The sequence below is a fragment of the Brachycentrus maculatus genome, unplaced genomic scaffold, assembly GCF_059751285.1.
Source record: "Brachycentrus maculatus isolate JH-2025_06_01 unplaced genomic scaffold, ASM5975128v1 h1tg000186l, whole genome shotgun sequence".
Lineage (NCBI taxonomy): Eukaryota > Metazoa > Arthropoda > Insecta > Trichoptera > Brachycentridae > Brachycentrus > Brachycentrus maculatus.
The window spans coordinates 153,070-178,269 of NW_028280937.1; the positions used below are offsets into that span (position 1 = coordinate 153,070).

A 25,200-nucleotide genomic window follows, 5' to 3' on the forward strand; every position below is an offset into this window, starting at 1 on the left:
CTTTTCAGAATATAATACAACTTCGATAAAAAATATTAGGTATTATCTCTAGTTAGCAAGCCATATTTTAGCTTATCGTATTGAAAATAAACTAACTAACTAACCATCACGCCGCTTCCCCGCAGGGGTGGGCAGAGAGAATAGAGCGCCACACCACTCTGTCCTTTGAAACATTCTTCGCCTCTTCCACGTTCATGCATCTCCTCATACATACCCACCGATTGTTACGACTCCTAACCTGACCACGTTCAAGTATTTGGCATACCTGATCGTGCCATGTTTTTCTCGGTCTTCTTCTGCTTCTTTTCCCACTAACATTCGCCTCATAAATTTGTTTTACCGTTCTGTATTGAAAATAAAACGGAATTAATCAAGTTATAGTCACATGGTAACTGTCATGAACTCCGAGTCAGAGTGTCTGGGTTCGAACCCACTCTACTACAATTTGGTACATATTTTTAATAACAAGACGTTTAGACTCACAAAATAAGCATAAGATTATAAATATTGATACATATAATATTTATATTAAAAATACGAATATTTATATTATAGTCTCCTCAATTTGAGTTGAAACATCTGTCATTTTTATACGAAAGAAGATATCTGAGCATCCCACAGCTTCCGACCTGGCATTTTGCTTGGTTAAGTGATTTCTTTATACACTTGTGTAACATTTAACGTTTCGCAAATTTTAAACAACTATACTTGATAATTTTTTAAAGATGTAAATGCTTTGTCGTTGGATTTGGGATACTGAGACTTCTATCTTCTTTAGTATAAAATAGACAGATGTTTCAAATCAAATTGTGATACCTATAGAATACATAAATTTAACATTCGAATAAGTAATAATTCTAAAACATCGCAAATTCTATACATTTTAATTATTAAAGATAGTTTAACTTAAAAAATAATCATTTTACATATTTATCCTGTTGAATTTCATACATATATTATTTGTTATTTGATACTATTATTAGTAGAAACTACAGCTGACAGTAGCGCTTTAAGTTGAGAAATTTATGATGTATTATAGTGAAATCTTAGACTTGGTACTTTGTTATTCTAAAGAAATTATCCTTGACTTATCGCGATCTCAAAAATAAATTACCGGCTCACCGGTTCAAAGGCCCGAAATGATTAGTAGACGTTTGGAAGTGATTATTTTTTACATTTAAAAATTACGATTGAAAATTAATTTAGGGGTGATAAACTGGCTTTGGCGGGAAGGAGAACGGCAAGCTAAAGGGTTCAGATTAATGAATGGAAAATGTTGAACGGGAAATTTCACGTAATTAGAGAGTGAAAGATGATCCTAATTTTCCGCACAGGTAAGTTTAAGGGAAAATAAGAGTTTTCATAAGTTTTACTACTTTCTTGAAAGGTTACGAAATTGCGTTGGAGGGTAACTACGGGTAGGCACTTGAAAATTCTTCATTTTTATACATAACGAAATTGAATTTACTTATTTTAATTTCAGTTTTACTTAGTAAATACCACTATTTCTTAAAATCCAATAAGACACGTGTTTCAATGGATTATTCCGGAACATCGTTTAATTCGATTTTAAGAAGTAACGGTATTTACCAAGTAAAACTTAAATAAGAAATGGATGGATATTACCACAATGTGACTGACAATTAATGAAATTTAGTTCACTCGCTTAGTCCAGTCTCATTGTTTTTAAATAGATAAATGTAGATCTGGGTATAAAATAGTAAACTAATGGGGAAATTTTGGAACAGGTAGATGATTTCGTAATTTTGGAAATTTTGTTTTCTAAGGATAAAAATAAGACACAGATACACAAAAAAAGAGTAAAACACAGTAAATGGTGTACTTAAATCAGTCAAAGCAAATAAAATCCTTTCAACGAAAGCTAAACTGGCAGTTTACAATGGAGTCCTTATTTCAACCCGATTGTACAGAGTTGTATTATTATGGAGTTGGAAAAAAAATCATAATAGTAGGCTGCATGCAGTTGAAATGCGATCTTATAGACGAATTAGCGGAAAACGGTGTATATGAGTAGAATGGTAAACGTTACGCTGGTGTGGATCACTTAAGATGCCAGGTTTTAACCTCTGGAAAACTCTGACCTCTACAAAAAAATCCAAATAGAACTATAGATAGTTCATCTCAGTTGAGAGACTATATGTATTGATATATCATCCGTAGGATAAATAAATTTTGTCTAGATATTAAGGTAATTTTTTTTATTCCCTGAAAAATATAATGAAATAAAACGAGAATATTTCTTTTTGAAAATATTTGTTTTTTATGTTACTTTGTGGCACATTATAGAAACATAATAAAGTAGGTGAAGTTGATTGTTATTATTTTTTTAGTGTCTAAATAGAAGAAATAATAACAATCAACATCATTTATTTTATTATGTTTCTAAAATGTGCCTCAAAGTAACAACAAAAAACAAATATTTTTAAGAGAAAAAAAATCGTTTCATTTCTTAATATTTTCCAGGGAAGCTTTGTGAAAAAATCTCCTTAATATGTAGACCAACATTACTTTGGCTATTTTTGTAACAGATACGTTCAATACACGCTGATGCTTAAACGTTATATCATTACATTAATCATATTACGGCTCTCCGCCGATTGAGCAAAACAAAGAAATACAATAATTACCGGAAGCAACAGAACTGTTATTGGAAAAGTTCACCCGAGGAGGTACTTTTTACAAAGCGCAAGATGGTTGCCTGCTAACTGGCCATTAATCACACATTTCCTTACGTCACTTATTACGTTTCAAAAAACTTCCCCAACTTCCGAAAGCTCCGACAAAAAATTACCATAAATCGCGAGCCTCATGCTACAGGGCCCCTGCAATTATAACATAAAATTTCATAGAAAGTTTGAAATTTATGCGGAAACATATTAAAAATTGGGCACCCTCCTACGTCGGTAAATAGTGAAATGTCAATCAAAAGCTTTTAATGCTCACTGTGAATTCATTTTTTTAATTGTAAATAAAGACACTTGTTTATTACCACTTTAGTATTTTATTTATTTTTTAACGACTAGTTTTGTAAGTTACAGATGCTTCCATAATTCATTTGTTTTTTTTAAAGCAATGATGTTGTTATTTTTTTGCATAAAATGTAGTTTTACAATAAAAAATAAAAATAAAAAAGAAATACAAATAAAACATACTGGTCTTCACATCATTTAAAAAGATTTTTGACTGAGCATAGTTTAAAATAAGAAATTCGATATGGGTCCATGTCGTTATTTCTGGAAAATATAGAAAATGAATTACGGGTATGTATGTGGAGATGCATGAATGTGGAAGAGGTGAAGAACGTTTGCAAAGACAGAGTGGTGTGGCGTTCTATTTTCGCGTGGCCTATCCCTACTAGGAAGTGGCGTGATGGTTAGTTAGTTGATAAAGTACTGATGTACTCTTTTAATATTTTTATATTTCTTTACGATATTTAAATTGGAAATGCGATACATAACTTAATCGATATACTTCGTAAAATAAAATTATACATCCATATTTTTTTTATGTTTGATTGAGTTAGTATTCCTAGTGTTTAACAAGATTTTTGACTTAAAATTAGAAATGCGATATCCAAAAGGTCTATTGAGTTGAACACAACAAAGGTTATTTTTAAAACAAAAAAAAATGTCGACGGCAAAACGTCTTTCTGATTTTAAAAAAATGATGGAATTAAAAAACGTAAATTAAGGACGTTTTTTTCTCTCGTATAGTAAACGGCGGCGATTCATTTGACGATTCCCAAGTGATATTAAACACTTTAAAAGTTTGCCGCCGCCTCCGCCGGAATGCTAACGACTTGCGGCGTCGGCCTCGCATGCACCCAACATGCGCACAGCATGCACACTGCATGCACACAGCATGCACATAGCGCGACTCCCGCACCACAATAGCTTCCGCAATCTACCGTTAGAGAGGCCCTTATGAAATACCTGAAGACAGCGGAGGAGGTCGCGGAATATGGAGGTATGCACTACCATTGAGAGCGCATTTCCACCAATCAATTATTTATGAATGATCTAATGAAATCTAGACATAAATGTGTCACCTACATTCAAAATCCACCAGATCCATGTATGTCGATTTAAAAAAAAATGCACAATTCTAATAGACAAGTTTAATAGAATTTAAAAAATATCCACGTTTAAATCATAAATGTATGTACATATTACCTATGTTTATGATTTCCTTATAATATAGATGGCAGTGGAACATCAAGCAACTACAATTTTATTAACTATCAAGATAACCACACACCAATCTGTTTTCTAAATAAATTGATTATAATTGAAAAAAATACAACATGTTTTGAGTGAAAAAATACCCAGTCTGATCGATCTAAGAAAAATAATATACAGTTTTGTTTTTTTAATTTTGGGCTTTCGAGCTTTCAACCACCCGAATATGTATGAGATCAGGTGTTTTCTGTTTACAAATGAATTATTAATGAGAATGTTCATTTAAATAAAGGATATGAAAAAACTTTGTGTTTCAAATAACCTTTTTTGTTACAGATTTCCTTGCGGCAGTTTCATCTACCGGAAATTCAGGTATTTATAATATTATATTAAAATATATAATATATACAAAAAAAATTCTCTATAATATCGAGGACTGTAGATGTTCTCATTAATATTTGTATTTTCAAATCTACATTTGTCCTCAAAAGTTAATTTTGGAATAATTAAATCTAATGTATCTTACTGGTAGGATTTTATTCACTCAATATACTTAAAATTGAAAGGCACCACACAATACACAAAAGTTATAGCCCTATGACTTTTATGAATAACCGATTATAATTATCGCTTTTTAACGTGATTTAAAAATTAATAGCAAAACTGTATGTCCATGAAAGCTAAATTGGCAGATCACAACGCATTGCTGGTACCGACACTGATGTATTGAAGCGAAATACGAATCGGTAACAGAAGGATGAATATTTTATTTATTGTTTCGGCATTAACTTTGTGGTAAGACATGTTACAATAATTAAAGAAAACACTTTGTTTTTTACCACTTGAGTTTTTATTAAAGACTACATGTTTCAGAAGTTAAACTTCCATCATTCAGGTCTCTATAATAACTAAAATATAAAATATAAAATTTTTCTATAAATAAGGAGAGGGGAAAGTAAGGGGAAGGGGTTAGTCAAGGAACGGAGTTTGAAAACAAAGGAAAAATTGAAAGCAATGGCGAAGAATTTTGAAACAATATATTATTTAATAAAAACTTAAGTGGTAAAAAACAAAGTGTTTTCTTTAATTATTGAAGGATGAATACAATGTGATTACATTTAACCCTTCACTGCATGACTTTTTTTTGCATGACTGCATGACTGCATTGACAATTCGTCTTCAAAAGATAAGTGAAGTTATTATTTTGGCGTTCATAGCGCATCTTTTGGCTAAATTTTGAACTATATACTTGAGTTATGAATGTATCTAATCAGTAACAACAAAGAATAGTTGCTTATATTTTTAAATGACGTTTTAACACTAACTTTTGGGTATGTAAAAAAAATTATACACTATGCAGTGAAGGGTTAAAATGCGTTCCGATAGAGGAACGTTTGAAGAATCAATGTGTGAGAGAATTAAAAATGAAGGTATTAGAAAGAATTGAAAGGGTTATGGATAGTAAAAAATATCAAAATAGTTTTTAGGTGTTATGGCCATGTAGAACTAATGGATAACGAGAGAATAACTAAGAAGGTTTATTTGACAAATGTGTACAGGAAAACAGAACGAGGAAGGCTAAAAAAGGCTTGGCACGACTAGATCAATCAGAACCTAAAATTGGTTTGTGTCAAAAGTCTACGTAATTGAAGAGCATGTATGACTAGTTGTATGGATGTGAAGCAAGCTAGGAGTATATCGCTCACTCCTTTCAAGAACGTTATAAATGAAAAATCGTAAATTTTCAGTTGTGCATGCTTTTGGAATGCCCAGAAAATTTACTATATCCCAGCAAAAGCGGCATATTTTTAGCTTAATATTTACCCGCTACAGGTCAGAAAGTGTTGTTTTTGCATTTTGAAGAAAAGGTATTGTTTAATTATTTTTTTAAATATCCTAAATATTTTTCAAATGGAGAAAAAACCTTCAGTTTTTACCTAAAAAGATCTGTTGCACAGTAAAAAGTTCAATAAGTGGCTTGATATTTACTTTGAATACATTGTATTATATTTTTAAACTTTAAAAACGATCTCCTGAAAATCAAGTTTTTTGAATTATGACGTTCTTGAAAGGAGTGAGCGATATGTCAAGACAGACGAGTGAAGTGCTTATCCTCTCTGCCTACCCTTGCAGAAACAGCGTATTAGTAGTAATTAGTATTTGCAAAAGTGTTTTAAAATTTTAAGCACTCAATCTTATTAAATATAAAGCTTAAACTTGTATTATAATTATCATTTGGTATTTTATTCCAGTATTATGAGTCGCTTCAAATCCCTGAAGCCATTTAATAAATCCTTTAACGGTCACCTAATACTTTAAATTTCATTTTTTACAATTTGGAAAAAATATTTTTGAAGTATCATTTTTCAAATTTTTATCCCACTGAGATAGCGGTGCGTTATATATCTGGAATGGAATAATGTTTTAGTTCTCTTTAGTACAGATTTAGTTCCCAGAGACCTTAGGGCTTTTTTGAAAGGAACAAGCCGCAAAATTTACTTGAAGTGATAAACACAATACACAATAAATCGGGTAAAACCCGAAATAAATAATTATGTTTGCTTGAGAGAAATATGATAATAATTTTATCTCGGTATTGTTCTGTAATTATGTTCAATGAACAAAGGCGGCGTTTTCTTGTCCTAAGCTACAACGTTGTAAAATATTATTTATGTTTCCTTATACTCTACATTTAATCTTCATAAATGAAAAATAAATGTCGTTCGTTCAATATTTTTAAATCTCCTAAAGTTATTCATCGACTATGGGCTTTTACCTATCTATTTTATATAAATAAATAGTACTTCATATTTCACGTTTTCCAAATTCGGGTTTCTCACTTCTCAGTCATTTTACATATTTGTGTTTACAGGGCTTACGACCTGCCATATCCTGGTTAAGTGATCACTTTATACACGTGTAATATTCACCATTCTACCCATGATTGACAACGACACTACTCAAATTTTTGAAACTCCCAGATGTATTGATCAATCTCATGACACAGATTGTGTCACACAGTACATATGAGTTCACAACAGCCATCTATGTTGGACTGAGGAAAACTTTTATTTGGCAACGACGCTTTTATCTGCAAGATAGCTTGACACATAACGGTAATTTACGTTTTAACCACAACAGCAAATAATCGGTTTAAATTGTATGAAAATATATATTTCTTATGTTATTTTTACATTCGTAAATATCATAACATCTTAAAATCTATTTTGACACGTGTTTCGATGCATTCCGCATTATTGCAATAAAATGATGCATAATGCATCGAAACACTTCTCAAATAGATTTTAAGAAAAAGTGGCATTTACTTAGTTAAATAAAAAATGACTGCCGAAATTAATTGAACAAAGTTTACTAGTTTAATCTTATTCATGGTTTATGAAAGAGATGAATCTGGGGTTAAAATAATAAATAAATAGAGAAATTGTAAAACAAGTAGATTATTTCGTATATTTGAGAATTATGTGTTCTAGGGATGGAAATATTTGATACAGATATGGAAAAAAATATCATCATCCATTTTAATGAAACAGTAAATAATTTTAATATTACTGGAACAGGTGTTTTAAAAAGGTTTCATTTTTTTATAAAAACAGGATCAAACCACATCCACAGAGGTTTCTCTCAAAGGGATTCTCATATGAGCTCACGATAGAACACGTTTGACCACATATTCACATCCCATATGTACAGATACACGATTGCACAGGCGCGAGTGTGTATTCTACGTGCCCCATCCGACGTACCTACTGCTCTCAGGTTAGCAACAGCGAGCTTCTCGAACGTTAAAAAATTAAAAACAGAGGATGCAAACTGAATACACAACTGTGGGGAAATAGAAGTAATCTTCACTTTTTGACATCTCAACATATTATAGATGACGAGTTTTATCAATGTATTTAGAAGTTTTAAAAATTTGACAAGTGTGGTTATCATGGGTAGAATTGATAAATTTCACACGCGTGTAAAGTACTCACTTAACCAGCCTATGACAGGTCGCACGTCATGTAAATGCCCTGAATATGGAAGTCTGGGCATTCACAGGGCTTATGCCTGTCATCGGCTGGTTAAGTGACGTTACACACGTGTAACATTAACCAATTCTACCCATACTACTCAAATTTTTGAAACTTCCAGATATATTAATCAAACTCGTAACACAGTATGCGCAAGTACACGAATGCTATCTATGGTGGGATGAAGAAAACTGTTATTAAGCAGATACTCTTTCCATCTGTATTATATTCACAGACTTGAGAAACGCTTGAAAACATGAGTTTCCATTTATTTTAGCTTATAATTCATGTTTTATTTTGAGAAATAAAAAGATTTTGTTTTTTATTCACTCACATTTTTATAAACAACCAACTAGTTTCGGCAACAACCTGTTTTAAAGTCCTAAAATAAACCTTGAAGAAGGCAACAGGTTGTTGCCGAAACTAGATGGTTGTTAATAAAAATGTGAGTGTATCCAAGAACAAAGTCTTTTATTCTCTCAAAATAATAACCCACTATCATCAACAAAGTTGATGCTTTCAATATTTAAAAATATAATTAATGTTTTACTCAATTTAATATATCATGAGTATACTGGCAAAAAACGTTAGAAACTCTGAAATCCCTATTTGAAGTATTTGAAATCCCTGTTATTTAAAACTGAATAAAATAGTATAAATAAAATACCTGTTATTAACCATAAAGTTGAATATACTTTTAAAACCACATACAAATATATATGATATTTCAAACACTTTACTGCATTTTGCTAGTTTAAAGAACGTTGACCACTCTATTATACGCATCATTAAGTCAAAATTGCATATTTTCGAGTTATCGTTTTTTGCCAGTACACTCACGATATATTACTTAATTTTACTCTAATCCTAGATTATACGTATGAATTACGTCTAAAGATAAAACATTTTTAATATCCGTCTTTTGGAACAAAATATCCGTTATGGTTTAATTCATTTCAGACGCCATTGCAATAAATCAGGTTTTTATCCTTTCCCGGCGTACTACACAAGGAAGTGTTTGAGAAGCTTAGATCCAGGGGTTGGAAAATGCGCGCTTAAGCCTTCCGCAAGGCTCTTCCTCTTCTCTTAAGTGCCAGGCCTGGGAAGCGAACCGGAGACAAACCGGAACTTGAACGTGTACCGCCGAGATTCTGGTCTATCATATAATATTTTCCCGAGAAAAATCCCTGTCGCATCCGCCATATTAAATTCACGACACTTATTTTACGTTTTTGAATAATTTGAGTCTTCCAACTATTTTACCTAATGTAAAGATGCAATGAAAATCTTTCTACCTTTTTTTAATCGGAATTATATTTACCTTGTTTATTATGTACAAAGTTTAAAGTGTAAGTGGATTTTTATTTCTTCTCAGTAAATAAATATATTGACAACATTTTGAGTGTGTCCAAATAACTCTAAATGTTGTAAATAAAATAACTGGTCAAATTATGAGCTAAATAATAAAAAAAATAAATGATATTTTCTGCCGTTTCTCATGTGTGTGATTATAATCCTGGATTCGGACCTCACATACTAATATAAGAGTTTCTGCTAAATAAAAAGCTTATCTTCATCTCACCAATATGTCTCTAGTGAAGTTCTAGTGATTCAAGTTTCTAAATTGGTTCATATATAGATATATATATATATATATATATATATATATATATATATATATATATATATATATATATATATATATATATATATATATATATATATATATATATATATATATATATATATATGTATATATATATATATATATATATATATATATATATATATATATATATATATATGTATATATATATATATATATATATATATATATATATATATATATATATATATATATATATATATATATGTATCTTCTAAGAATTTGAGCCCCAATAGTAAATGCCCAGACTTCCATATTCTTCTCCATCTTTGATGAGATGTCAAAAAATAATAGAGAAATAAACATATTTTTATTTGAATCTGTGTTGGGAACCTTCTAACCCTTATCCACCTCTTATGCTATATAGAGCACTTAAATCAATTGACCCTGTTTTTTGTAATCGTTACTTAAGGCAAGACGATCAATCCTGCACTTCAGAAACCATCAGTATTTACTTTTTAAAAATAGTATAAAATATCTGTTTAATACTTAATTTTTATAACACTCATGTTTGTGTTTGATAATATCTTAAGAAAACGAAACGCGTCACGTATTAAAATATAAATAAATAAATGTAGAATTCAACCAAATAAACCTCTTTAATTTTGGATATATTTACCCAACAATACTTGATCATGCCAAGTTCTTCCTCTGCCTCTACTCCTATCTACAACTACATTCGCCTCCAAAATTTAAGTCGTACGGATTTGAATACAAGAGTAAAATGGTGAATGTTACACATGTATTAAGCGATCACTCAACCAGTGTGATTATTAGCAATTATAGGTCGTAAACCCTGATTTTCCTATTCTTCTTCATCTATCTTGAGATATTAATATTAGATATAAAAGCTTCTAAAGATTTAAAGCATTTTTTGTAACTAAAATGAAATAAGTTAACTTGTGAAATATAATTTGGAGGTTGTTCCTTTGTAATTAGTAGCGTCTTTAGTAAATTGACAAAGGCTTGTAGATTTTCGTTTTTGGTGTCCAATCACGTCTCGTAGTATTAGTTTCCATAATTCTTTTACCGTGACCAGTCAAACTAAATTCAATAAAATGGAGACTTTTCCTTGTACTTCTACGTATAAATTACACGTTTTTAAGAGGAAACTCGTACTAGCTAACGCTCCAACGTATTAAGCCAAATAATTTAATAAATCAATTTACTGAATTAATTTTTATTCATAATTAAAATATAACTTTTTATTAAAATCACAAGAAATATTTCTTTCTATCTTAATTATAATGTCTATCGGTTTCGAGGCTAACCGCTTCATTTTCAATAATGATTAATACTATTGCGGTTAGCTTCGAAACCGGTAGACATTAAAATTAAGTTTTAATAAAATATTCATAGAGATTTTAAAACGAAGCTATATTTTAATTACGAAATGCAAATATCACTAAGTTATTGCTTCAAATATAAATTATAATATTTATTTATTCATTTGCAAGATTTGAGGGCAATGTATGACTAAAGGCATAAATACTGAAAGGTTTAAATATTGACAACATTTTGAGCGTGTCCAAATACTTTGATATCTCAACATAGATGATGAAGAATATGGAATTCTGACCATTTACTGGACCATCAGGCTTACTTAAGAGATCGCTTAATCAAACCTTTGACGGTCGTGAGCCATGTAAATGCCTAGACTTCTTTATGTTTCTTCATCTATGTTGAGATATCAACAACAAAAAATTTGGTTTGCGCAAAACTGACTTGGAGAAAAATCAAAAGCTTCTGTGGATTTGCAGAAAGCGTATGACCGAGATGATAGACCTACACTATGAAAGGAAATATCTGACAACTGCACGGCTTGGGTACGCATTATGGATAATATTAAGAAAGGTGTTTTATGACAGTTTGAGCACGTCCACGAATGAGTAAGGAAAACAGATTTAAAAAATTACGAGTTGAATGTACTTGGAATAAGAAATTTGAAAGACCGAGGAAAACTTGGTGTGATAAGTAAGTTATTATGATCAAATACTTGAAAGTGGAAAATGTCAGGAATGGCAATAATCGGCGATAATTTAGAGGAGATGAATGTCGAAGAGGCTAAGATTGTTTGCAAAGACAGAGTGATATGACGTTCTATGCTCTCTGCCTAGCCCTGCAGACAAGTGACGTGATAATCAGATAGTAAATTACCAATGGCAATATAACTCATGGAAGAAGCGTCTCCTTAAAAATATTATGTGTAACTGTACAGTAAGAAGATGTAAATATATTGTTTATAATATTAATAAAATTAGGTGTTAATAATAGTTTGTATAAAATGAATATATTATTTTTTGACATCTCATCAAAGATGAAGAAGAATATGAAAGTTTGGGCTGACGACCCAAGTATTTGAACACACTCAAAATGTTGTAAAGAAATATAAGCAAACTGGAGAAATAAAAATTGAAGCATTCATTTTTAATGAATTCAGAGTTTAACAATGATATTTCATTGAAAAAATAACATTGGTGACAGCAAACATGTTTGTTGAATTACGAAATTGGGGAAACTGCATTTTACTAGCGTAAATAAATCCTTAGACAAAGAGTTTCTCAAGAGGTTCATAATTCTCGCTGAGGAAATAATAAGCCTTTTCTTTGAAAATCTCCACTGGGGGTATTTTTTCAGAATCGTAATGCCATCCCGCTGCACCAACTAATTTAGTCTGCCAGTTTCCTTCTGAGCTTCAAAAGTCCACGTTATAAAGATTAACGGCGAGACAAAGGAATGCTCTAAGAAATTGTTACCGAGTATTTATGTCCGCACCACGAAAGCGCTTTAGTCTGAAAAAGCAACAACCCTCCTTTGAGCTGGCCTTAAATTGTGCTTATGCTCAGCGTCTCAGGCTTCGTTTAGCAGACATTTAATGAAATACGGTCTCTTACCCGAATAGGAATTTCACTAAAACAGCCTTTGTTTTCAAGTATTTTTTTAAAAATAAATAAATACAATCAGGTACCAAAAGCACGTGAAAATCACGAATTTATTGTAAAAGAGAAAAATGTTAAAGTTGGTTATTGTAGCTTATTTTAATTTATGTTTGTTTTTATTTATAACATATATTTTGTCACTTTGGTCACTTTAAAAAATAATACATATATATTAGTAGCATATCACCACTCGCCAAGACTTTTGTCTACCAGTTTCGAGATGTACCCGGTCTCTTTCATGTTTTCTACTATCTCACTTACACGAGTTATTTTTACATCATCTCATGATAGATGAAGATGAATATAAAAGTCTGGGTTTTTAAAATTAATCAAATATTTAATGGGTATTTAAAAAAATTAATTAAATACTTCATTTATTCAAATACTTATCCGCACCCGATGGTGCATAGAGCACTGCATCATAGAAACGCAGTATTATCTTGATCGTTAACACATGAAAGAAAGGCCCTCCGCTTCAGGTATTAGTCCAGGGTAATACAGAGGAATAAATATTAGAGTGATAAAATCACTTTTATTTATTTGACCCCCCCTTCTGAGATCGAACCCGGAACCTCCAGTACGGTAGCTGAGCGTGCTGACCATTACACTACGAAGGCGGAGATTGAATAATTAGGCTTATATATCGTAGTCGTACAGGAGAAAGTGACCAAGTGCATTTGTTTACAAAAACGTGATCATTAACTATTTGATATCTTACTAGCTTAATTTTGCCCTAAAAAAATTCCAAAGCGATTTTCAACTTAGAAGTACTATATATTGACTTGTTAAAAATGACAAACTGCATTGATGGTTATTTTCTCGCCAAAGAAATGTGAGTCGAATGGCCCTCCTGAACTTTTTATATATTGTTAGTTAGTCACTTTATCCTGTACGACAACGATATTATCCTTCATGTATATTTAGATGAAAAAATACTTTCTCAAGCAACGAAAATTCACCTGTATTTTTTTTCGTCTAAAATAATTATGAATTCTTCACTCAAACAATAAACCTTAATCTGGATAATACAAATTAACATCGTTTCTCGGCTCAAGTTAAATCCGCTAACACCGTTCGATTTCCCGCGGCGTACATCCTCCTGTGGAGATTCCGCCTACAGATACTCAAAAAGGTTCGCTCCACAAAAAGTGAGCCTTCCCAAATACGTTTTCTGACCTTTTGTTCGGGCTTGTAATTAAATTGAACCTTTTCAGGATCGCCGGCCGCTCGGGGTAAACCCCTGCTCGACTTGCTAAAAGACTGAAATATAGGTCCGACCGCAAGCCTGATATTTGGGGAAGGTTTTTTAAGCGTTTAAAACGTTTTTCGGGGATGTCAGACTCGTTATCATTAAAAAAGGCTATTAGTTACCCATTAAAAGGCTAAGTTTTAATTTATTTACTTCCTTCATACGATCCATTAACCAAGATTCTTCATACATGCGAGTTTATATCGCACGTGATAAAGCGTATATATATATATATATATATTTATTTATATAAATATATATATATATATATATATATATATATATATATATATATATATATATATATATATATATATATATATATATATATTTGTATAAATAAATATATATATATATATATATATATATATATATATATATATATATATATATATATATATATATATATATATATATATATTTATATAAATAAATATATATATATATATATATATATATATATATATATATATATATATATATATATATATATATATATATATATATATTTATATATATTATATATATATATATATATATATATATATATATATATATATATATATATATATATATATATATATATATATATATATATATATATATATATATATATATATATATATATAAATATATATAAATATATATATATATATATATATATATATATATATATATATATATATATATATATATATATATATAGTATATATATATATATATATATATATATATATATATATATATATATTATATATATATATATATATATATATATATATATATATTTATATAAATATATATATATATATATATATATATATATATATATATATATACATATTATTGACATTTCTTTCACAGGGTGAATGATCCCGTGTTCGATTTAATGAATAATGTTAATAAACGTAGTCAACTTTGCATGAATAAACCAAAAAGTGGTGCAATACACGTGTTTTATTTACATATTTAATCTGGCAAATTTGCTACTAAAAAATTAAATAAATTTCACTTGTTTATATATTACGAGTTTGTGTCTCAAATTTATCTTTAAATTTAAAACACTGGCACTCCGATACTTGGAAATTCTTTTTAAATTTCTCTCTTACTTAACTTTGTTAATAAAAAATCACATTCGATATTTTTTTCAGAATGATCGAACGTACATTCCTTCGTGGATTAAAAAAAGACATCTTAAAATATCAATTTCCTTTAAGGATGTAGTCTTTTGAATTTCATATTTATGATACTTAACGTTTTTTACTAATAATCTATTTGTTTTTTGCGTTTTTGTAGATCTATTCCGTTTTCACATATCGCTCACTCTTTTGACAACGTCATATATCAAAAATCGACAATTTTCAGTTGTGCATGTTTTCGGAATGCCCAGAAAATGTACTTTATCCCAGCAAAAGGGGCATATTTTTAACTTAATATTTATTGCTAGAAGGCAGAAAGTTTTGTTTTTGCATTTGAAGAAAATGTATTGTTTTATTATTTTTTAATATATACTAAATATTTTTCAAATAGAGAAAAAACCTTTTTAAACTTTAAAAACAATCTCCTAGAAAGTCAAGTTTTTTGATATATGACGTTGTTAAAAAGTGAGCGATATGTGAAAACAGAATAGATCTACGTACATATATTTAATAAAATATTATTATTTAATATTATTATTTTTCGATATACTTATGTGTAAATACATATACGCAGTAACATTTCAAAACAAACCACTAATTAGTTATTTAAATTCTTAATTTTTGGTTATTATAGTAGATTGCATTAATACTGATTTTGTTACATGATCAATAAGTCGAGAATTCTATTTAATAATTGTTCTAATCGTTGAATGATTTTAAACGCTTAAAAAACCTTCCCCAAATATGTAAGATAAAGTACATTTTCTGGGCATTCCGAAAACATGCACAACTGAAAATTGTCGATTTTTTATATATGACGTTGTTGAAAGGAGTGAGCGATATGTGCTTTATCATTTGAAAGTAGCGCATATTATTACATACCATATATCAACTACAACAAAATTCGACTTACGTGATTTTTCGCCTACTTACACGAAAACCTTTGGAACGAATTAATCACGTAAGTAGAGGACTTATCGTACAATATTTTAAATTTGAAGCATTATTAATAGTTCCCTAAATTAGGTGAGCTATTACCCGACAAACAGATTAGCTTTGCGACCCGAAATTTCCATAACTCTCAGCCAATTGCCGTAAGGAGTGGCGTAAAATTTGCATAAGCCAGCAAGATGGCGCCACCTGGAGGCCACATTCGGAACACCTTTAGCGCTAATTTACGCCTAGCGTTAGAATGCATACAATAACCGAGACGTCATAAGCGCTGCGCACCGCATCTCTCCGGACAATGCACTGCATAGGTTGATTGGTTAGTTGTGACTGGGGGTGTAAGCAAATCAACCATGATTTCGGATAACTTGTATTGGCGAAAGCATTACTCATATATCTGGACATTTATCGAAAATCGTCAATTTTCAGTTGTGCATGCTTTCAGAATGCCCAGAAAATGTACGATATCCTGGCAAAAGCGGCATATTTTTAACATAATGTTTTCCCGCTACAGGGCAGAAAGTGTTGTTTTTGCATTTTGAAGAAAAGTTATTGTTTTTTATTATTTCTAAATATTTTTCAAATGGAGAAACAACAAATCGTGTTTACCTAAAAAGATCTGTTGCATATTAAAAAGTTCAATAAGTGGCTTGAGAATCATTTTTTGTGTTTTATGACTTTGTTGAAAGGAGTGAGCGATTTGTTTTTCACTACTAAAAACCAGTAAAATTGCCATATGCACTTTCTATAACATATTATAATTAGTTTTACTCTCTTTTTTCATTAAACACTTGTATAACCACTTAATGTGTTTTATTTCATAATACACGACTAGTTTCGAAAACTAACAGACATTTTCATCTACAGTTGAAAAGTAAAACTGTAGATTAAAACTTGTTAATAAAACGTGGGTAAAGAAATACAACTCATTGAGTGGTTTTACAAGTGTTTAAAAAAATTATAAAAATAAAAATCAACATGTTTTTCCACAAAGTTAATGCCAAATCAATAAATAATATAGTTTAAGTCTTATTATAGCAAACAATCGAGTTTAAAAACTATAATTTACGAAAGGATTTACAATTGATAAACCTTTCCCGTACTTTACAATTATCCAAAAATTACACGTTGTCTGAAACGTTACGGGTACCAAAATACCCCAGTTCATATTTGTATGGAAATCGTGGTACACAGCTCGCAGCAAGTACCAACTCGCCGTTCACTGAGTCCATCCCAAGCAAGTAGTGCAAGTAGTAGGCACTTGAATGGCGGGACGCTACATGAAACGAAAGCCAATTAGTAAAGTTGTCTCACTCTCTCGTTATGGTAGTCCCACATTTATTAGAAGGAAAGCCATAACATGTCACTAGCAGACAAAAGTTGTGTTTTTTATCATAACAAAAAATTGACACATTCAACGAATTGAAGTTATAAAAATAAAAAGATTTAAATATTCTTAATATTATTTTCAAGATAACAATAAGTATGGAGTACATAGCTCTTATAATACTTATGTTATCGAATTATTTTCACATATGGGGGATTTCAATCCCTCTGTTAGATACGGCTAGGTAAATATTATATATAATCACTTTTCTGACCACAAACCAAAGATTTACTCTGCTTAGCGCTGCGCTCCCAATACGAGTTTATTATTAAAGGAATAGTAAAGTGACATTCAAATATGTTTATTCATGTATGTATATTTAAATTTGCAGGTCTGGAGTCTGAGTAATAGGCGAGTATATATGAGGTGATTGATGCATGAATGTGGAATGGGCGAAGATTGTTTAAAAATACGTTATCCTCTCTGCTTACCCTTTTTTTACATTCAAATAAACATATTCATTTCAAATATACATTTATTATATGTATTACGGCTCTTTAGGCATGGCCTGTGTTGAGCCGAATACTAACATGTTAATACAATTTTTATATTGATTTTTTTTTTTTAATTATTAGATTATAAACATTACATACAGGAGATATAAAAATAATTTACAGTTTAAAGGTTATATGTAAGTGCGTGTAAGTGGCGTGATGTTTGGTAAGTTAATAAGTTACAGAAGTATATCCAAAAATATTATATGATAAAGTTAACAATACGATGATAAAGCTTTTAAATTCATAAAATTCAACAATCCGATTAGATTAGATTATTCATGCACAAAGCTAGGTACTGTAACTTGTTAACCGCTAAAAGCTTGCGAAGAAAAGTTTTTCGCCACTCCGCGGTTAGATACGACTAAACCCGAGAAATGTTGAATTCTGATTTAGTTTATGATGAAAAAGTTTACTTCTGACTGGGCTCACCATACGTACTGATTTCGCGGAGATTGTCCGGATTAACTTAAAGCCAGCTAACCATGATTTTACCGGATCGAAATTTTCGAAAAAGTAATCGAAACTTATCATTTTGTTACTCGTAAACTAATACGAAATCAATGCGGTGTATAGGAAGTTTTTTTTATTTTATTATTTGGCTCTTGAAGATTTGTAGAATTGTTGTAATTGTATATTAATATGGTCCGTGATTTCAGTACGGACGATACCAGAAATAATTTATTTCATGGAGTCCGCCTCCGTAGTGTAATGGTCAGCACGCTCGGCTACCGTTCTGGAGGTCCCGGGTTCGATTCCCAAGGGGGGTAAAATAAAAATAATTGATTTTTTTTACTGTTACATTTATTCAATATTACCCTGGACTGGTACCTGAAGCGGAGGGCTGATCACCATTCCTTCATGTGTAAACCATCAAGATAACACTGCGTTTATTTGACGTAGTGCCCTATGCACCATTGGGGTACGTGTAAGGGTTTTAATTTAATTATTAAAAATAAAACAATTAAAATAAAAATATATAAATATATATAAATATATATATATATATATATATATATATATATATATATATATATATATATATATATATATATTTATATATATTTTTATATTTTAGCTAGCCATCACGCTACTTCCCGCATAAGTGAGCAAAGAGGATTGCACGTCACACTAATATGTATTTCGCAAAAAATCTCCACATACACAATTAAGCCTTTGTTAATTCACCATAATCAGTTAACTAGCTAAAATCCCTCACGACATGTCCCAGATTATAGCGAGGAAAACATGGTGACCATACTACTGCCCAAGTATGTCTAGTTTGGGTTTAAATAGAAAGGCCTGTGGTCGAGTATCGAATCAAAATATTTAAACTGAATAAATGTTTACATGAAAATTTTGCTGCTCGCACTCATTAATATGAATATGTCAATAAACAAGAGTTGTAGATGTAGTTATTTTCCAGACGAAGAGACAGGGACGTCTCGTAACCGGTAGACTATAATCTCGGCGAGTGGTTATATACTCATATTGCTAACGTTTTGTAAAAAATCATTGTCAACCATGTTAAATCTCAATTTAACTTTTTCACAAATTCAATCCTCGGTTGAAATTACTACGAAAGCTCGGAAAAGGGTATTTTTGTTGTCACTGAAGTTCGAGGCGAAAGCTGGAGGTGGCGTTTTGCGCCCCATCCGCATCTCAACCCCGTCTTTTATTTTCGCATTAGATCTGTGAAGGATTTATGTTCGCCGCACCTTTTGGCTGAGAGACGGCATGTTTACAGCCCTAAATACGATTTTGTATGCAAACACCTGGGAGCTGGGAGCCGGGACCTCATATCTTGACAGATCTGGGGCCCGGGAAATATCCGTTCCGACGTGTATCTTTGGAGATTATCGAGTATCGAAAAAATCTAAACTTTGCCAATACGCACGGAGAAATTGACAATACATTTTATTTTTAAACGTAGTAGATTTTAATTCAAAATGTATATTTATTAATTTCCCTTAAATATCTCAAAAAACTGAAAGCTATTCAATGTAATTTCACAGAAAAAACTGCATACATTTATTTATCATTATACATACTTTTTTCTACTTAGTTTTATTTTAAATGCTTTGCAAGGGTGGTCTATCAGAAAGCCTAGAGTTTCTTTATCAGATTTGGAAATGAAGTGGAAGATTTCCAAGAGAAAAAGATAAATCAATTGTATTTATCACTTAACAGAAACTAAGATAAGCATTATTATCGATAAAATTAAGAAAAATGATTTGTGATGGTTTGGGTATGTGAATTGAGTTACGAAAGGATAGTTAAACAAATTTATGTGGTGAATGTGATTGATAGTAGATGCAGAGGAAGGCTAAGGAAAACTTGGCATGGTTTAGTATTTCAAATACTTGAAAGTGGTCGGGTCAGGAATAATTGGAGTATACGTATGAAAGTGGAAACGGCAACGATTGTGTGCAAAGACATTTATGTGTGGCATTTTGTTATTTCTGCCTACCCCTGTGGAGAAACAGTATAGCATTTAGTTAATTTGTTATCAGAAATTAAAACAAATTTAATGGTGTTATTCTTCAGTCTTCTGTTAAGGTATCAGAACTTTATTTCGGAATACATATTAAAGATATTATATCCCATAATTTTTTGACATATTATATTACTTGGTTGTAAAAAAAATTGAAAAATTATAAAAAATTAAATTGTTTTTATTTGGGTTAAATAAAGTACCAAAATTCAAAAATCGCACGTATTAAACATTTTGTGTAGTTTGAAATGTGTAAATAGTGCTATGGTAGTGAAGGGTAGTATTGTTTGCATGCTGTGGTAGTGATTGTCCTGACAAAGAGACGGGTACGTCTCGAAACCGGTAGACATAAAAATCTCGGTGAGTCTTGAATCTCATTTTTGCAAAAAAAAAAGTTAAAATGACTAACACAAAGTAAACGCTTTAAATATTAATAATATTAAGAATGATATAAATAACATAATCTGCGCCTTAACAAATATTAAAGACCTTTTTGCAAAATGATTCATATTATGGTCATAAAAAAATGAAAAACGAGTCTGTCACGATTTCAAGATTAATTAAAAAGTTCATTTTGCTGATTAGTTGTGAAAGTACTTCGTTTGATTTGATACGACCGAGTAGTCCACTGCTTTAAAATATTGAATTAATTATGTTTTATGTACTTTTTTCAGTCTTTTTTATTCAATAAAACAAAAAAGGGATATACAGTCAATTAAATGTCACATCAAATCCAAAGTCTTAAATTCTCGTAACTAAATATCTAAGTCAGTGGTTCTTTACCTGGGTTCGATCGAACCCCAGGGGTTTTTCGGCGAGTCAGTCTTCCGGGTTTGCGGAGGAATTATGAAAAATGATACGACTAACGATATATTCATTTATCCAATAGATCTAGTATGTTATTTGAAAGAAATATATCAATCAAGCAATAAAAATAATACAAGAGCTCAACAAAAGTCATAACAAATGTACGAGTTCTATTATCATAATAGTAGGGCCTGACCGGAGCTATTTCGTCGTAACGTAACACGTTACGATGCGAGCATTCGTTTAGTCAGTACAGCGAGCCGAGCGCTCCATCCATAGTTTCGGATGCTCGCTGATGCTCGCCGCGAGCGATGTTACAACGTTACGTTACGACAAAATTCTCCGGTCAGCCCCTACCATAATGTGTTGTCATTGCTGAATATGATTTACGAAATTAGGGAATCACATACATAGAATTGAGAAGTGATAATTTTCTGCTGAAACTGTCGAATTGTAACTGTCGTATATAAATAAATACCAATTTTTTTTTTATTTGAAAAAAAAATCACTTTTTTTAAGGGTTTGGTGAATGCGTATATGAAACCTGTGGGGTTCAGATCGGCACCACTAATCTAAATATTTCATTAACATTGCTCGATAAAGCCTTTTTAGTGGAATCCCTGATAAATAATTTGAACGTTAGGGAGGTCGTATAGCAGTAGTTTCTGTTAAATAATAATAAAGGTAACGTACAATTTATCACAGTCACTGACCAGGTGTTCGCTATGAAAGGTGCGATATTAATTCTTGTGTAGCTATCATTAGATAATAGCGGAGTATGCCTTTGACAAACACTACCTCCTAGTAGGTTATGAATCCCTTGTATAATGCTCATGGTAAAGAAGAAACCGAAAATGTATATGTTTATATATATGTTTTATATATATATATATATATATATATATATATATATATATATATATATATATATATATATATATATATATATATATATATATATATATATATATATATATATATATATATATATATATATATATATTTATATATATATATATATATGGTTTTTTTATATATACATATATATATATATATATATATATATATATATATATATATATATATATATATATATATATATATATATATATATATATATATATCAATTCAATTTCTTTTGACCCCTCAGGAATTGAATCTAGGACCTTCAGCATGATAACCAAATGCGGTAACTACCGCATTTGGTTAACAAAGATATTAAAAAATTCATTTATTCCATCGATCAATCATGATATGTTGTTATTTTAATTACATGTGATAGAATCACGCATTAATGTTTTATTTTTATTTTAATTAGTACCAACTGGCAGTCCTAAACCATGATATTCAAAATTTTAACTAGCTTAGTCAGGCAGAGAAGGTAATAAGGGTAGAAAGTCTATTTAAAGTTAGGCAGAGAGAATTGAAACACTATATTTTTACAAAAAAATGCCTCTTCCACATTCATGCATCTCATCATACATTCCCGCCGATTATTTTAACGATTTATTTCAATTAATTTGTAGGCGATTTTCGAAAACTAAGTACTTAGAATGACAGCCCATGTTTACGTATCGTACCAATATCTATATCAATTCATATGTTCGATCATTCTACTTGTGATTTTATCCCACGCCCTTGAGCGAGTGCAGGCAACACAGTCCATAATGCGATACCGCAATCTCCGTGCACATGTTCTCAGTACCAATTGAAACTGGCAGCGATCCACTTGTAATATCAAAACGTACACAGAACCCGGAGCTCCTTTTGCACACTTTAAATTTAAAGTCTTGTAGCTAACTTCGCGCTAACGGTCCTTATAAATGTTTCCTTCAGTACCATGCGCCATTCCTCCGCTTTCTCGCGATGTTGCAACTTTTTGTTACACGTCACATTTGAATAATTCAACCAAACGTCTCACCTTATGTATACTTACGTACTTTCTCCAACAGCAAAGGGTGAGAAAACATTTTTGTCTGTTACTTTACTTTACGTTTACGTTTACTTCCGTTTCTTTGCGTACTATTTGTTGATACTTTATTATATACGTAAGTATGCATATGTATGGCATATGTATATATTAACATATTTCTCGTCATTGTTAAAAATATTGTGTTAATTAAAATAAACTTGTTCTTTGAATATTTTATTTACTTTTTTTTTCAAAAAACACAAAGTGTTAAGTTAGCAAAAGCAGGATAGAGTTAATAAAAGAAAGAGAACAGCGTTATTACTTTAAAGATTGTAAAGTAGTGCATAGAAAATCAATTGAATTATTAAAAAAAACTTTTGTTACCATATAAAATTAATAATAAAAAAAATTTAAAAGTTATAAAAAATTATTAAAAAATCTGATCCCATGATTGATGTAACATAGGATAAGGTACGGAGTCAATTCTGCTCTAATTTACATCGCTCACTCCTTTCAACAACGTCATATATCAAAAATTAACAATTTTCAGTTTTTCATGTTTTCGGAATACCCAGAAAATGTACTATATCCCAGCAAAAGCGGCATATTTTAACTTAATATTTACCCGCTACAGGGTAGAAAGTGTTATTTTTGCATTTTTTATAAAAGGTTTTTTCTTTAATTTACAAAATATTTTTTAAATGGATGATAAACATTCAGGTTTTAGCTAAAAAGATCAGTCACGCAGTAAAAAGTTCAAAAAAGGGGCTAGATATTTATTTTTAATACATTTTAGTATATTTTTTTTTTATTTAAATACGATCTACTGAAAATTTTTTTTTATATATGATGTTGTTGAAAGGAGTGAGCGACATCTGACGTAGATATTTCTAATCTTACAGATAAATCGGAAATGTTATACAACTTTGAATGAGTAAAATAAAAGTTGCTTAATTAGAAGTAGGTACAAAAGTTAAAGAAGGGTGGCGAACGAGACAACTTGCATCGTTATATTTCTAGGGGACTATTCTGGGACTTGATTACATTTTGTTCTTGAGGAGCATTAAAATTCTGAATTAAAAACACAGACATTAAACAAAAAGACAAAATGAATGCAACATATTTGAATAAATTAAAATATAACAAGTTAAACACTTTTTACTTTTTTGACATCTCAACATAGATGAAGAAGAATATGGACATCTGGATATTCCCAGGACTTTTGAGCTGTCGTAGCCTGGTTAAGTGATCATTTCACACACGTGCAATATTCACGTTCCATGATTGACACCCATATTCTCAAGTTTTTGGAACTCCTATATTTGGAAAAAAAATATCATTATTCTCATGACACTGTAGTTTACTAGAGACATCTATGGTTGAATTGAGAAAGCTTGTTTTTAGTAGTAGCAGTTGATGTTAATGTTACAAATATCAATAAAAAAATCCAAAATATATCACGACATGTATGATTGTGGCGTTTCATCCTCTCTGCCTATCCTTGTAGAGAAACGGAGCGATGGTACTATTAGTGGTAGTAGTAAACGGAAAACTATATGTCGTTAATTATTTTTTAATGAATTGATTATTCCTAACTAACTAACTAACCATCACGCCGCTTCCCCGCAGGGGTAGGCAGAGAGAATCGAACGCCACACCACTCTGTCTTTGCAAACATTCTTTGCCTCTTCTACATTCATGCATCTCCTCATACATACCCGACGATTATTACGACTCCTGACTTTTTTTTTTTTTTTTGATTATTCCAAAGACGACAAATAAGTATTTGTCAAAGGCAGTTAGAATAACAGTATAAAATAAACGTGAATTAAAACAAAAATAAGTATTTTCCGATTAATAAATACTGGTGAAAAATACAAGGTATATGTGGGATGATTAGAAAAATCGCGCAAAATAAAACAGCGAAATCAA

General features: G+C 30.5%; 1 protein-coding gene across 1 annotated transcript in view; it reads left to right on the forward strand.

Moving 5' to 3' along the window:
* LOC148307856 (uncharacterized) overlaps window positions 1-25,200 on the forward strand; it is a 57,579-nt gene that overhangs the window by 17,248 nt on the left and 15,131 nt on the right. Inside the window, exon 2 of the mRNA XM_088262642.1 lies at window positions 4,536-4,571. The gene's annotated coding sequence lies outside the window, so the exon portion shown is untranslated. The remainder of the gene's footprint in view (window positions 1-4,535; window positions 4,572-25,200) is intronic.